Source organism: Zeus faber (genome assembly GCF_960531495.2).
Source record: "Zeus faber genome assembly, chromosome: 19".
Classification (NCBI taxonomy): Eukaryota; Metazoa; Chordata; class Actinopteri; order Zeiformes; family Zeidae; genus Zeus; species Zeus faber.
Genome location: NC_137206.1, coordinates 21,803,541 through 21,818,540, shown reverse-complemented (window position 1 = coordinate 21,818,540; position 15,000 = coordinate 21,803,541). Strand labels below are relative to the sequence as shown.

Below are 15,000 nucleotides of genomic sequence, written 5' to 3'. Positions count from 1 at the left end.
TTCCCTATGGCATCTTTGCCATGTATGCACCTAGATAATGGTTTAATGTCAAAAAGGGATATTTTATACGACATCCCATGTTAACCTTTTGTTGGTTATGCTGTGAATCTGTGAAATTCTATTTAGTCTTTTTATTTTTATATAGTACAGTAGTTATTTTATATGTGTATGTATATACACATATATATGTGTGTATCTGTATATATGTATATATACAGTATGTGTGTGTACGTGTATGTATGTATATATATGTATACATGTATATGTATGTATATATGCGTATATATACAGTATATATATATATATATATACTGTATATATATATATATATATATATATATATATATATATATATATATATATATTGTAACTCATTCAAAAAAACACCTACCTCATTGTGTGTGTTTTTGTAAATGATGTCATGCATGTCATTGCTGCTGCAACACTGGAATTTCTTTTTGGGGATTGATAAAGTATTTTTATTATATTTTATCTTATCTTAATCAATTTGTCACTGCAGGAGTCGGTAAATCTATCTAAGTGCAGACCAGTCATTAAAAGTCTCTTTTGTTGAGGGTCAAGTGCCAAACATCAAATTAGGCCAATTCCTGACATTCATTCATTCATTCATTCTTTCATCTGTTCAGTCCTTCGTTTCATTCATTCATGAAGCAGAAGCAACTGGAGTCACAGAGCGTGTTAATGTGCTGACAAAACGACAAATGAGTGAAGGGAGTCGCCCCTGTCTCGGTTCTTCTTTCTTCCTCCGGAGAAACTCGCAGTGTCATGTTTTTGAAAAGGAAACAAGGGTTTCACATGCAAATTATCTCCCAAATAGGAACCTTTCTGTGTGGAGTTTGCATGTTCTCCCCGTGCTCACATGGGGTTTCCTCCACCTCACGTCAGTAAGGACCCCCACCAAAAACATGCACCCATCAACGTCTGACCAGCGATGGACACTCGTCACCTGGTCCCCGGGCGCGTCCACGTATGCTGCCCACTGCTCCTGGCTGTGCCCCCGGAGGAAGGACAAGCCAGGATGGGAGAAATGCAGAGGCCTCATTTCACCGGCCACCACCCCAAAAAGCATGTGTGTGTGTATATATATATGCATGTGTTGTAGTGCGGTCATGTGACAAATAAAGATTCTTAATTCTATTCCACCTTATACTACAGAAGGCATTGGCGTTATATATTGTTGTTTTCACTGCAAACCATGCGTTTTTACGAACTCAATTTGTGTCATATCCGTTCTTAAAATCGTATTTTTTATCTAAATAACACAAAGCAATACTGGCTATTGGTATTGTTTACATTCTAAAATATGATAACACATATTAACCCCGTGGGGAAATTCAGGAGTGTCCTTTCAGACAGATCCTTCACCTAGCGGCCGCCTGGCAAACTGCGTCTGGGTTTTGCATTCCAGGATAGGTCAGGGAAAATGGGGGAGCTTGTTTTTGTTTTTGTTTCCCAGAAAAACAGCAAGTAGTTTGCCCAGCCGGACGATTTCCATGTTCCACCAATGAGACTTTAACATTTCCTCAAGGTGGTGTTTGCAAAGTGCAAAAAAACAATGTACATGCAATTTACTTGATTTATTGATTGTGAATATGTTGTCATCCAATGTTGTCATGAATGACGTCATTGTTTTACATTCTTATTTACTTAGTTTTAAGCCTAATTAAAATAAAAAATTTGACTGGCGTCTGACTTGTTCTTGTCGTTTGTCAGATTCGGTGTAAAGTGGGCTTTAAATTCTCAATATCTTATTTTCCATTTGTTCCATTGGAGGTTTTTGTGAATGTGTCATGTCATTGGTCGTTTCAGTTCCTTCCAAAAGTGACAGATTTGCCTCTCGTGGGAAACTTTGCAAGGAGCTGTATGTGATGCAACACATTCTGGTCTATATTTATAGCAACCGGAAAACCTCAAAGTTCTTTTATCATATTGTATTACAATATATAGAGAATGCATGTTTTGTGCTATAATTCTAGATTTAAAGGTTAATAGAAATATGAGAAATATGTGTTTTTGTATTTAAAGGGTTTACATAGGAGAACATAAAATACCATAACATAACATAATGTAACGTAACGTAACGTAACGTAACATAACATAATGTAACGTAACATAGCATAATATGAAATAAACACCACATTAGGGAGAAAGTATTATTATGATAATCATATATATATATATTTGGTTCAGTATGTACATATGTCTTCTTCGTCTTCTTTTGGCTGCTCCCGTTAGGGGTCACCACAGCGGATCATCTGCCTCCAATACTTTCTGTTCTGCGCTTCTTCCTCCCTTACACCACCCGCCTGCATGTCCTCCCTCACCACATCCTTCTCTTTGGCCTTCCTCTTTTCCTCTTGCCTGGCAGCTCCATCCTCAGCATCCTTCTCCCAATGTAACTCTCATTTCCCCTACACACGTGTCCAAACCATCTCAGTCTGGCCTCTCTCACTTTTTCACCAAACTGACCAACCTGAGCTGTCCCTCTAATGTACTCATTCTTAATCCTGTCCATCCTTTTTTTTTTTTACCTGTGCTGTCAGCATGCTGGGCATACAAGACAGAGTATTTTTGTGCCATTGCATCTATGACAAAGTTAGTCTGCAAGTCGAGTTCAACTTCTCAACCTGCAATGAAACTCTTTATTAATTCTTAAATCATCAAGAACTGCTGCAATAACTCTGTCCTGTGGATGACCTGTAGAATGACAAGAGCACAGTTTTTTGGTTATAGAGAACCACCACCAACCCCCCTCTTTGGAGAACTATTTATCATGTTTGGGTAAAAAACAACAAAACAACTTATCACTACTCCAAGAGGGTGAGAATCGCCACGGTGAGACAAATAAACATAGAAACAAACAACATTTACACAAAAACATAAACATTGGACGACATGTATTAAAAATTAGTTAATTAGGTCCAGGAAAACTAGAATTACCACTGGTCACGTGGCCTCTTCCTGTCATAGTTATGGCAGTAAATGAGGGAGGAAAGTAGAGGAATGCAACCAGGAGGGTGCTAGGGTACACTCGAAGCAGGTGTGGTGGTGTGTGTTATGAGTATGTGTGTGTGTCCTGTCCGTCCTTGTCACTCCTAATGAAAATCTTAACATCCTCAACTCTGCCACCTCCAGTTCAGCCGCCTGCCTTTTTGTCAGTGCCTCCACTAAAATGTACAACGTAGCTGGTCTCACTACTGTCCTGTAGACCTTCCCCTTCACTCTTGCTGGAACCCTTCTGTCACACATCACTCCGGACACTCTTCTCCACCCACTCCACCCTGCCTGTGCTCTCTTCTTCACCTCTCTCCCGCACTCTCCTCTGCTTTGGATGGTCGACCGCGAGTACTTGAACTCATCCACCTTCTCCACCTCCACTCCTTGCATTCTCCAGCTTTTTGCCGCCCTCCCACCCATTCAGGCACATGTATTCTGTCTTACTCTTGCTGACTTTCATTCCTCTTCTCTCTAATGCATGCCTCCACTTCTCCAGGCTCTCCCCAACCTGCTCCCTACTCTCGCTACAGATAACAATGTCATCCACGAACATCGGAGTCCACGGAGACTACTGCCTGATTTAATCTGTTAACCTGTCCATCACCATTGCAAGCATGGCACAGGCAGGCATAATTAAATGCCATTGGTTTTTATACATGTATATTTGAACATTAGCACACTCTCATACTAGTAACCATTATATCAAATAATTTACATTTCACATTTTTCACTAATATGACTTTGCAGGATTTCGTATTGCTTTGGTCTTTGGTGGATTAGTTATTCCTATTGTGTTTTTTTCCCCATGATGATAAACTTGGTTTTGGAATGATGAAGATTATATTTCCACAAAATGGCCCACTGTTATAGCAAAAAAAACCCCCCCAAAAAACAACAACAACAACAAAAGAAAAACAAACTAAAAACAAAGACTGCATCTTCATTACATGTTCTGCAGAAAGGCAGTATTAGTCAGAGGAAGCCGCAGCCCAGTCATCTGCAGATAACCACGTTAACCCCTCGTTTCCCACTCTGATCACTCAGCATATTCCTGAGTGATCAGCATATGAAACTTTCTGAACATCCCACTCAGTCAAGCTTTAAGCAACCTTGGTGCCCCTGAAGAAACCCACTGGTCATATGACACAGATGACTATACAGTTGTTCACGATCATTTCTATGACGTTTTTCTTTCCATATCTGTATTGCGTAGTTGATCAATGTATTTCCCAAAGCAGGGAATACATAATAGAGAAGGGAGGAAAGGAGCTTCAGAACCCAAACTATGAGCAGTCACCACATCACTGTATATTGTCTTTCTCAAGGTCCTCACGACTGGAGATTCATTTTAGGAATATACTGTTATTGGAATATGCATGAATTACACATCCTGAGTGCGGGAAAAGTTCTTGATTGATCAATTGTAGACCTAATAAGCAATAGCCGCGGTTTGCGTTTTGAAGTATATTTTAGTTAAAAACGTGCGTTTCATTCAGGGTTTCTTATCACTCAACTACACTACTTTTCTTACTTTGTAAAATCTTGTTGCAATCTCCTGTGACAGTAGGCCTGCCAGCTACAGTTTCCTGGAAACTATGTAAAGTGCAGCGCTTGTGGTGACAAAGGTTGTGACATTCTGGGGTGTCGCTGAGATGGATTATGTCCTCTGACCACACAGCTGCTGCTCCACTGGCGGAAGGAAGGGTTGTCAGTGAAAAGAAAAGAAAAAAAAAAGATGATTATTTAGTTCTATATTTGTTTATGTGTTATATTCCTTTCAATTATCTATTTTATTCTATCTATGTATTTATACATTTTTAATGTATTTATTTATACATTTTTAATGTATTTATTTATTTATTCTTAATTATTATTATAGATTTTATTTATCTCGATTTATGTTAATTAACCCTAAGGTGCTGTGGATAAAGTTGAACATTATTGTACTGTGTCTTTAACACCAAGATTTAATTAAAAAATATACAGGAATATGCAGCTTTGCGCGTTCCAGCTGAAAATGGAATGCCGTTCAAATTCAAATACCAGAACTACTACCTTCATTTCATGCTCATATTCCCTTGATTAAACATTTTTGTTTTGAAACAAGCCAAAGTGCATAAAATACAAAATACATGTTGAAAGATGCCTCTGTTTCAGAATTAGCTTCACCTAAATAACAGGTATATACACAAATACACAAATAGCTGATTAACCACAATTTATTGAAGTTGAGGATTTGGATCATTTAATGTGTTGTTTCTGTTTTTTTATTTATTATTATTATATATTATATATATTATTTATTGACAAATTAACAAATTGATTGATTGATTGACTGACCGACCGACCGACCGACCGACCGACCGACTGACTGATTGATTGATTGATTGATTGACTGACCGACAGACTGACCGATTGATTGATTGATTGACTGATAGGCTGAGTCATTTCTAGTCATGGTATGAATTCCGCATTCGGTCAAAGAGAGGGAGCGAGAAAGGAAAAATCCAAGGATGACTAACTGGCCCAGCACTTCTCCTTTCTCAGTCCTTAAAAAACCGGGCTCCTCCAAGAGGCTGTCACTTCACTGCTCTGACCGGAGAGGAACAAGCTGCTTGCAAAACCCATCTCACCGCTTATTTATTTATCTGCTCCACTTTTTTCGACCGTCAGACCTCTATCTCCTGCGTCTGCGACAACATGGCCTTCTCCATGAGCTTTGTGAACAGCCTGCTGCTCGCCAGCGCCCTGGCGGCTCTGGTGACAGCCGGGTCCACAGGTGAGATCGTGTCATTCGACCCGAGTCCAAATAGAAGTATGGCTAAGCCACCGAAGCTTGACCGAACCGACCTGTTTTAACGATGACATTCCTTTGTTGTTCCCTTTTCCGTCCCCAGATGAGAAGTTGTCGAACTGCTGTACAAAAGTCGGCAACAAAGAGATCAGTGAGCCTATCGTGGGTTTTTTGATACAACACAGGAAACTTCCGTGTGTCGCAGCCGTCATGTAAGAAAGCTGATTCTCATTCATCCAACTGGATAATATAGCCTTTATCAGATTATAACCAGTGTGCTATCAAGGTATTGGAAATTATTTTACTGGACAGAACTGAAGTTTGGACTGAAGTTTGGAATATTTGCTCATCTTTGATTCAAATGGTCACTTTTAAACAGTTGTAGAGAAAACCCTTTTTTTTTCAGTTATCATTTCATCTTCTGTCACAGCTGTAATCCTTACTGGGTGGTCTTCCTCTCCTCACGAGGGTTTGGCCCTGTGATCAGTTAATTGCACAAGAATGATCAAATAGCCATTTCAAAGTGAGGTGGCAGTGTGGCGGCCATGTTGTGCCGATGGTTGTTGCTGTGGTTGCCATGGTTACGCGTGTTTCACCCCCGACGGTGTCGTTTCTCGTGCAGTTTACAGACGGAGAAGAATCTGTACTGCGCTCCAGTGAGAGCACCATGGGTGTCGCGCAAGATTCAAGAGCTGAGGTGAGTAGCTCGCTCGCTCACTCACTCGCTCACTCACTCACTCAGTCACTCACTCACTCACTTATTCACTCACTCATACATTTAAAGTCTAATCTGGTTGTTTCTTTTATTATTTTTCAGAATGGCACAGAAGAGTGCATCATCCTCCTCCGCCCCTCCCTCCACCGCTCCTCCCTCCTCCACTCCCTCTCTCCTGTCATTCATTACCTCCACTTCCTCCCCTCCTTCGTCTACACCTCTCTCCTCCTCCTTTTCCCCCACATCGTAGAGGGACGACGTCGACCATGAGAGCAACGCCATCTAGTTTTGTTGGATTGATTTTTAGGAAGAAAATAATGACACCTGGAAGAATAATGTTAGAAATCGAAAAAGAGTCATACACCTTAACCATAACTTAAAAGCACTTTTTTGTGATGTTTATTTATTTACAAATGGGTCCTAAATTATTGGGCCTAATTGTTTAAATTTAAAAGTGTGTTTTTGATTTATTTATTTTGTCAACATCTGACAAATATATTATTACAGTGATATAAATATTGTGATCAAATTCACTGAATTATTTATAAATTTTACTAGAGGGAATGTCTTAACTATTTATTTACTAGAACGTTGGTGTTAGTATTTGAACGATAAAAAAAGGTTGTGCAAAGCTGTGTGGTTTTGAAAAGATTCTGATAAATAAATTATATATTCTAAATATATTATGCAACTTCTCCCTGTTTTTCTGTTTGCTATTCTATGCATTTTTATTGTTCTCTTTACCACAATAATATAACGCAAAGAAATATTAGAGGAGAATAGGGGAGAGGAGGAGGAGCTGCAACAAACTTCAGAAGAATAGGATAAAATGGAATACATTGAACCGAATAGATGCAGTTGAACAGAACAGAATATACCAGAATACAATGGAATATAACAGAATGAAAGAGAATAGAATAGTGTAGAATCATTTCCGTCTAATTTTTGTTTAGTTGAACAACATTATGAGCCAAATGTTATGATTCTGAATACTTTTCCTTCGTGGCAGCATATACAGTATAGGGAGAACAATATGGGGCCCAAGATGGAGCCCTGGGGGACACCAGATAAAATACTGATGGGAGTGGAAGATGGGTTTCCAACAGAGACAGAGAAACCTCTGTTAGAGATGAAGGAGCAGAACCGATCAATCTATAATACTATATACTATTGTCATACCAGGGCATACACGTTCTTGTTCGGAATACATTGTTTGAATCATCTGTCGTGTTCATATGTAAAGCTGCTTGTGTATGTTTGTTTGTGTATGTGTTTGTGTGTGTCGCATTGTGTTGTATGGTTGTGTTCTCTCATTTCTTAGAAATTATATGATTGTGTTGGTGTTTTCGCAGTTAGGGGGAACATGTTTCTGTGTGTGTGTGTGTGTCTTTGTGATTTAGGGGTGGAGCTGGTGATTGCACCATGACTCATGATGGCCAATGCCTGCACACATACATATTAACACACACATACAAACCCACTTAGATACACAATATAGGTGTCAGCTGCGGATTTGGGCGGGGGGAACAAAACAAAAACCCCCTTGCCCTGAGATTAAACATCTCACCAGCAAAACTGGAACAATCAGATTGCCTAACAGCACTAAGAAGCCAGTGAAGCAGCCACTGAATCATCCTCCATCCAGAAGCCAGTATGTCTACTCCAAGCAGAGTCCTCTCTTTGACCCTCCTCCTCCTCACTGTGTGTCTCTGCATGTATGCAGTGGACAGCTTTAACTGTAAGTACCGTTAGACCTCTGAGGTAAAACCTGCACCGTCTTAATAAATTCTAATCAGTATTGAGGGTGTGATTTTAGGGAGTGAAGTTTGGTGAAGTATTATTGTTGTTATTTTTATTAGTGGTGCAGCCCCGCAGGAGCCCGATTGCTTTTGTTGATGAAAAACTGACGTCAGTGGTCTATGGATTTTATTGGATCCGCCACTGACAAGATGAATAAAATGTGTATTCAGTGCAGTCCCCACAGGTCGTCATACAAGTTTGATCCAGATACCGCACCAAGATAGCGCCACGCACAGACGTATAAATCTTTGCGCAAGTTGACGGAGTATGCGGATCACATGATAGCACTGCAGTCTACCAGGCCATTGCAAGTAAACTTCTGCACTCATAAAATATACCGGAGGCAATAGCAGGACACTGGACTCCGTGGACTGTCGTCGGCTCTGGCAGGTGGCGCTGACGGCTCCAATCCGCCAGCCCGCTGATTGGACTATCATATGAATGCAATTTGCCATGGTTTTTCATCTGATCGCAATTATCCACATCAGGCAAAGCAAATAATAATCTGTGTATGTTGTAATCTGGGTATTAGTTGTCTGTGTTGTATTAAATATACTTAAATCTTCCTAAATGAAACCTAGCTTAATTTACCTCCAGTATTTACCTCACAGAGTAGAAGTTCTGGCAGGTATTTCTATGAGTAATTAGCATTGCTTCTATTTCCGACAGCTCGCTGGATCTTAAACGCATCACTAAGTTGTACATACGAGCGTACTCAACTCAACGTGGTCACCAGCTTTTGTGGACTACTTTTTTCTCTCCGTATTTTTCACAGTCTCTGCAGACACGGGAGACACAGGGCTTTTTTTGTTTCATTCAATTAGGAAAAACAAAATACATCCATACAGTCACATTACACCTGCAAAAAAACTGCAGCTTTGTGTATCCGACCTTCTTGTTTGTATGTAATTTATATGTCCCCTTAACAAGACTGAATAAATGTGACGTAGTCTAATTTAGATCCAAAGATTTCTACATTTAAGTTTATTTATTTGTAGGTTTATCAAATTATTATTGTGAAGGCAGTTTTATTTTGATTTATAATGTGCAATAAAAGAACTGTGTTAAATAATTGTGATCGCATGATTATGATCATGATTATCCTTTCAGCCATAATCGTGCAGCCCTACTACAAAATGATAACCGCTGTTAGTTGTGGTGGAGGACACCCACCCACAGCCGCAAACACCACCCGTTCACAGAATTAGACTGTAACCAGGCAGAAACGAATGAACTTCTGCAGTCACAAAACACTATAGAGGGCCAAAGCACACTCGTCAATGGAACTTTAATGAAGGGCCGACTACTCTGGAACCCACGTTTTGCTGAATCTAGCTATATCTATTTTTATTGTTATAATAATAATAATAATAATAATAATAATAATAATAATTTAATAATAAAGATAAAAACAATCATAATATAGAGCACGCTGTACACTGTAACATGATATCAACTAGTTTTTAAGACTGGAGGACTTTATGGGAAGAAAGACAAACAAGATAAAAATATTTTATATAACAAATACAGAGTTTGCCTTTTATATGAGGTGATAAATATGCAGAAGAAATATCCTGCTCAACCCACATGTCTAAATTCAATTAGATATGTATACGTGCATGTACCATGGTCCTAAAGATCTGCAAGTATACATCGCCCCTTCCTGCATGCTGAACACACGCACAGACACACACACATTGTTTTGGCCTTTCTTTACTTCTCTGATGAGTTGCATAAATTGTTGTGGTTTCCTGTTTTTCAGACTGAAGGGTTGGGTCGGTTGTGAAGGATTTGAAACAACTCAGAAGGATCTCATCTGCTGGGTTGATTTCCATTACCTGTAATTTGTATTTGTATTGTAATACCCTTGCACCCATAATAAAATCAAACTTTCAAAACTTGAAATGTATTCATTTGGACTTTTACTGGGGTAAAAAAGATGATATCTGATATCCACTGAGCAGCGGTTCACTGTGATAATGCTCTAGGGGTCAAATGTGGAAATTCTATTTAACCCTCCTTCCTGGAATCGTCTCTCTCTCTCTCTCTCTCTCTCTCTCTCTCAGATCGCAGGCCAACCAGGAAGATTGCACCCTGCTGTACTAAAGTTTCAGCTGCTCGCATCAGCAATCTGGCCCGTTTTCGCCGGCAACCAGCCTCTCCTCCCTGTGTTGAAGCCATCATGTGAGCTTTTACACACACACACACACACACACAGACACACACACACACACACACACACACACACACACACACACACACACACACACACACACACACACACACACACACACACATACACACACACACACACAGGTTATTAATCATCTTTCTGTTGGTTGTATTCCAGTCTGTATACAAACAATGGACCGGCATGTGTTCCCCCAAATGCTGCTTGGGTCAAGAGAGGTGAGTCGGTGCATGGTAGCACACACACACACACACACACACACACACACACACACACACACGTTTGCACATACGACATGTACCGGTTGCATTTATTTCTCCTTCTCTTCCCCTCTTTCTCTCTACAGGTCTTTCCAAATGGAAGGAGGTCAATCTGTAGAGCATTACTTGATTGTCCCCAAAGAGACCTGAATTATTTTCTCACAAAGATGTATTTTGTCAGATAGGAGAAGGTAGTTATTTTTATTGGGATTGAATGTGACTCCAAAAGATATGTCATTGCCTAAAGTTTGCATTAAAATAGAAAGTAGAAATATAACCCTGGTTTTATTGACAAGACAATAATTAACAAGGACATGAAGCTTTGCTGGAATAAATTACCTATTAAAGTATTTATACGTTAAGCTACATAAAGTGCATTAATAGGACAATTCAATATATAGAATTAAGCATTGGTTAAAAATAGATTTCTATTTCTGTAAAATTAACTACATTTTTTTTTCATTATTGGCACAAATACGTTTTTATTTAAGCTTAAATCCCACCTAGCGGTTACATCTAGAACTGCAAGTTTCTCACTGAGGAGCTTGAATTGCATTTGCATTACATCTGAATCACCCAAGTTGCTAAACTGACCCAACATTCACTCGGATCAAACTTTCCCTCTTTTTCTTTCTTTTATGTCCAGGAAGTGCATGTTTTTCATAAAAAAGCCATTTTACTATATATGTGGCATTTTCCATCATATAATTTCTTAACATAAAAAGAAATGTCACAGCATTTGTAACATTTTTCTTGTTGCTTTTCACTTGGCAATAAAATGTGGAAATCATTTCTCTCTCTCTCGCTCTCTTTCTCTCTGTATTGTACATTTGTGTGTATGTGTGTAGGTATATAGGACAGTGGGATCCTAATAGTGAGCCTAGTTACAAGGTATTTTCACACATAGCTACAACCGCCACAAAAAAATACACACACACACACACACACACACACACACACACACACACACACACACACACACACACACACACACACACACACACACACACACACACACACACACACACACACACACACAGAGAGACAGACATACTAGCAAAGACAAAAATAAGGGATAGATGTGTGCAGAGTTTATTATACTGTATAAATGCGGAACCTGAACTTGAACAAGTGAGGCTGCACTTCTGTGGTTTTTATCTGTGTACTGTGTCTCCATCCACTGTGTGTGCATGTGTGTGTGTGTGTGTCTGTGTCTGTGTCTGTGTCTGTGTCTGTGTCCTCACATTGTGTGTAGTTAGACCCAACCTTGTCTTTTTACCCACCCGACACTAGTTGAGATGTGTAGCCCTAGTTTTAAAGTTAGGGTTAGGGTTAGGACCAACCCTAATCCTAACCATAGGGTTACATATCACACATCATAATATGATGTGTGATGAATCAAAGAATCTATTATCTTATTGGGTGCTTTAAGCATCCAATTCTATCCAGTGTGTATATGTGTCTGAATTTATCTGTGTGCAATTTAACTATTAATTTATGAAGTTTTTACCAGCAAGGCGAGCCTCGTCTCCCAACTAATCTTCACTTCTAAATATTGCACAGAAAAACAGTTAGTTGCAATGTTAAACACTTTAATTATTGAGAATAATGAGAATAATAGTGAATAATAATGGGAATTATCTAAAGGCCACCTAAAAATATCTATATTTAAGGGCTTATGAACTGTATAACGTATCTCCAATAGACTCAAATATAAATCAAAAGCTTGTGCCTTTTTGCCACATGTTTATTTAAAAAAAATCAAAACAGAATCTATGCAGACCAGGCCGTTTAGGAATCTTGCGACGTATAAAAGCCACCCTGATGCCTGAGCCATGTCCCAGCTTTACACAGCCGGACGTTGATGGTAGAGCTGAGTCCAAGGCTCATAACAGCAACGAGGTATGCTCCATGTTGTACGCCTGTTATGCAGTATCAAAGGCCCCTATTTGGCAGTTTTATCATAAAGTTGCTCTGGAATGGGGACAACAGCACGTCTATTAGGCTGGAGGGTCTTTTAAAGTAAATATTATTGGATTGTAGTAATCTTACGCCCTACTTTGCAGTAATATCCATCTCATCACACCACAGCCAGATATAATATAATTGAACACAATACAACAACCCTCTACAGCCCCAGCAGCAGCAGCTTCCTCTCCGCCTGATGTAGGTCCCCCCCATCACCGGTGGGACCTACAGGGAATGCAGGCCCAGAGATGGGAGTGAGGCCCAAAGATAAGTCCTCTTCTGCTTGCTCCCTGTCTCTGGGACACCGTCCTACCTTACAGGAGCAGACAGCTCTTGCTGCAATCATTCCACCCCCCTCCTCCCCTTTATTATTTTTATTATTCACTATTAAGTAGTTAATCCAATTATTCATTCATTTTTTATCACATTTAACAGCGTTTTGCTTTGTCCTTTTCCTTACTTTTAACCTGAAGGTTCCTTGAGCCTGGCGGGGATGCTGGCATGGGTCACCTGCTAGAAGAGAAAAACTCAAAACAAATTTGAATATAACACATGCTTACCTCTTTTTATACTTAGCTTTTATCCTCAGGTGGACGGGGCGGCTGCACAGGCCTTAGATCCCAGATCTCCAGCCCTGTAAGTGTCTTGCGTTGCTACTTAATGAAGTTGTGGTTTCATTTCTTGTGGACTGTTATTCTATTGGGTATGTAGTGTCGTGTCAAGTCCATAGATGAGTGTATTGGGTTTGGGTGAAATCAAACATCTCCACAGTCCATATACAGTATCTTCTTCTTCTTCTTCTTCTTCTTTCGGCTGCTCCCATTAGGGTTCAGTGAAATGTCAAAAGCATCAGGTTTGGGGACTGACCAGGGGTCATGGGGGCTGACCAGGGGCCTTGGGGGCTGACCAGGGCCCTGATGGGGGCGCGGAGCTGCCCTGCATGGCGGAGTGTGGGGGTGGCGGAGGGCCTGTATATCTGGCGGCCTGCTGGCATTGGCGATGGCGGGGGGGGGCTAACATCCAGGTGGCCCGCGCTGAGCATGTATATGGCCGCGTATTTGTGTATTCATGTATGGGCACTCTGCGCTCACAGCGGGTGGAGTGTCTGGTCAGCTGCGGTGGGGTGGGCCTCGCCCATACACGGGGCGTGGGTGGGCATGGGAGTACACATACAGATGGTCCGATCACACACACACAGACACACACACACACCACCAGCTTCAAGTGCACCCCAACACCGGAAGAGGCCATGTGACCAATTGCTGTTCCAGTTTTCCTGGACCTAATTAACTGTTTTTCAATACATGTTGTCGCCAATGTTTATGTTTTTGAGTAAATGTTGTTTAGGTCTATGTTGAATTGTCTCACCGTGGTGATTCTCCCCCTCTTGGAGTAGTGATTAGTTTACTTTTATGTTTATAGACCCAAACATAATAAATAGTTCTCCAAAGAAGGGGGTTGGTGGCGGTTCTCATTAACCAGAAACGGTGCTCTTGTCACCCTACAAGTCATCCACAGGACAGAGTTATTGCAGCCGTTCTTGAGGATTTAAGAACTAATAAAGAGTTTCATTGCAGGTTGAGAAGTTGAACTCCACTTGTGTTGTATGCCCAGCATGCTGACAGCAAAAAAAAACCAAAGTGTTTGTGTGTGTGTGTGTGTGTGTGTGTGTGTGTGTGTGTGTGTGTGTGTGTGTGTGGTGTGTGTGTGGTGTGTGTGTGTGTGTGTGTGGTGTGTTTGCAGAGTTTGATTCTGTAGAAATAATTTGCTGATGAAGAGGCTTTGGAAGTGTTTGTGGTTTTTGAAAAGTTTAAACGCTTGTGACGCTCTTTGCCCCGTTGTCTCTCAACCTCACAACCTCCACCAGTTTGGTTTAACACCCATCAAGTACGTAATCTGCAAGTCTCAACATTTTTTAAATATTACTGTATTTCCACCGTGTTGTGAAATTACATGCAGCGGAGCAGTAAATGACGTGTTTCGGGGTCAAACGGCCATGTTTGGTGGAGCCGCTCGTGATTTCAGCTGCAGAAGCCTCTTGTGTACCACATGGGACGACATGCTTCACGACAAACCAATCAACCAAACGGGTGTAGGTCACAAAAATGAACGAAACTTGACAAAAAATGACCAAAAACGACCAAAAACGACCAAAAACTTGACATGAGTAGAAAGTCACTTTTAAGTAGATCCAACTCCACATCAATTACAAACACACGCATTTTTTTTTCTTAAAGTGTCCTTGTGTTGCTTG

At 40.4% G+C, this 15,000-nt stretch overlaps 2 long non-coding RNA genes across 2 annotated transcripts; both read left to right on the top strand.

Annotated features, from left to right (window-relative positions):
- The first annotated feature begins 6,389 nt into the window (after positions 1–6,389).
- Positions 6,390–7,210, top strand: LOC307245245. The gene is made up of 2 exons (XR_013844668.1): positions 6,390–6,509; positions 6,630–7,210. It is a non-coding gene; the product is annotated as an uncharacterized lncRNA (long non-coding RNA).
- An 858-nt stretch (positions 7,211–8,068) lies between these two features.
- Positions 8,069–11,568, top strand: LOC307244604. The gene is made up of 4 exons (XR_013844653.1): positions 8,069–8,265; positions 10,394–10,511; positions 10,678–10,736; positions 10,865–11,568. It is a non-coding gene; the product is annotated as an uncharacterized lncRNA (long non-coding RNA).
- Positions 11,569–15,000: the final 3,432 nt, after the last annotated feature.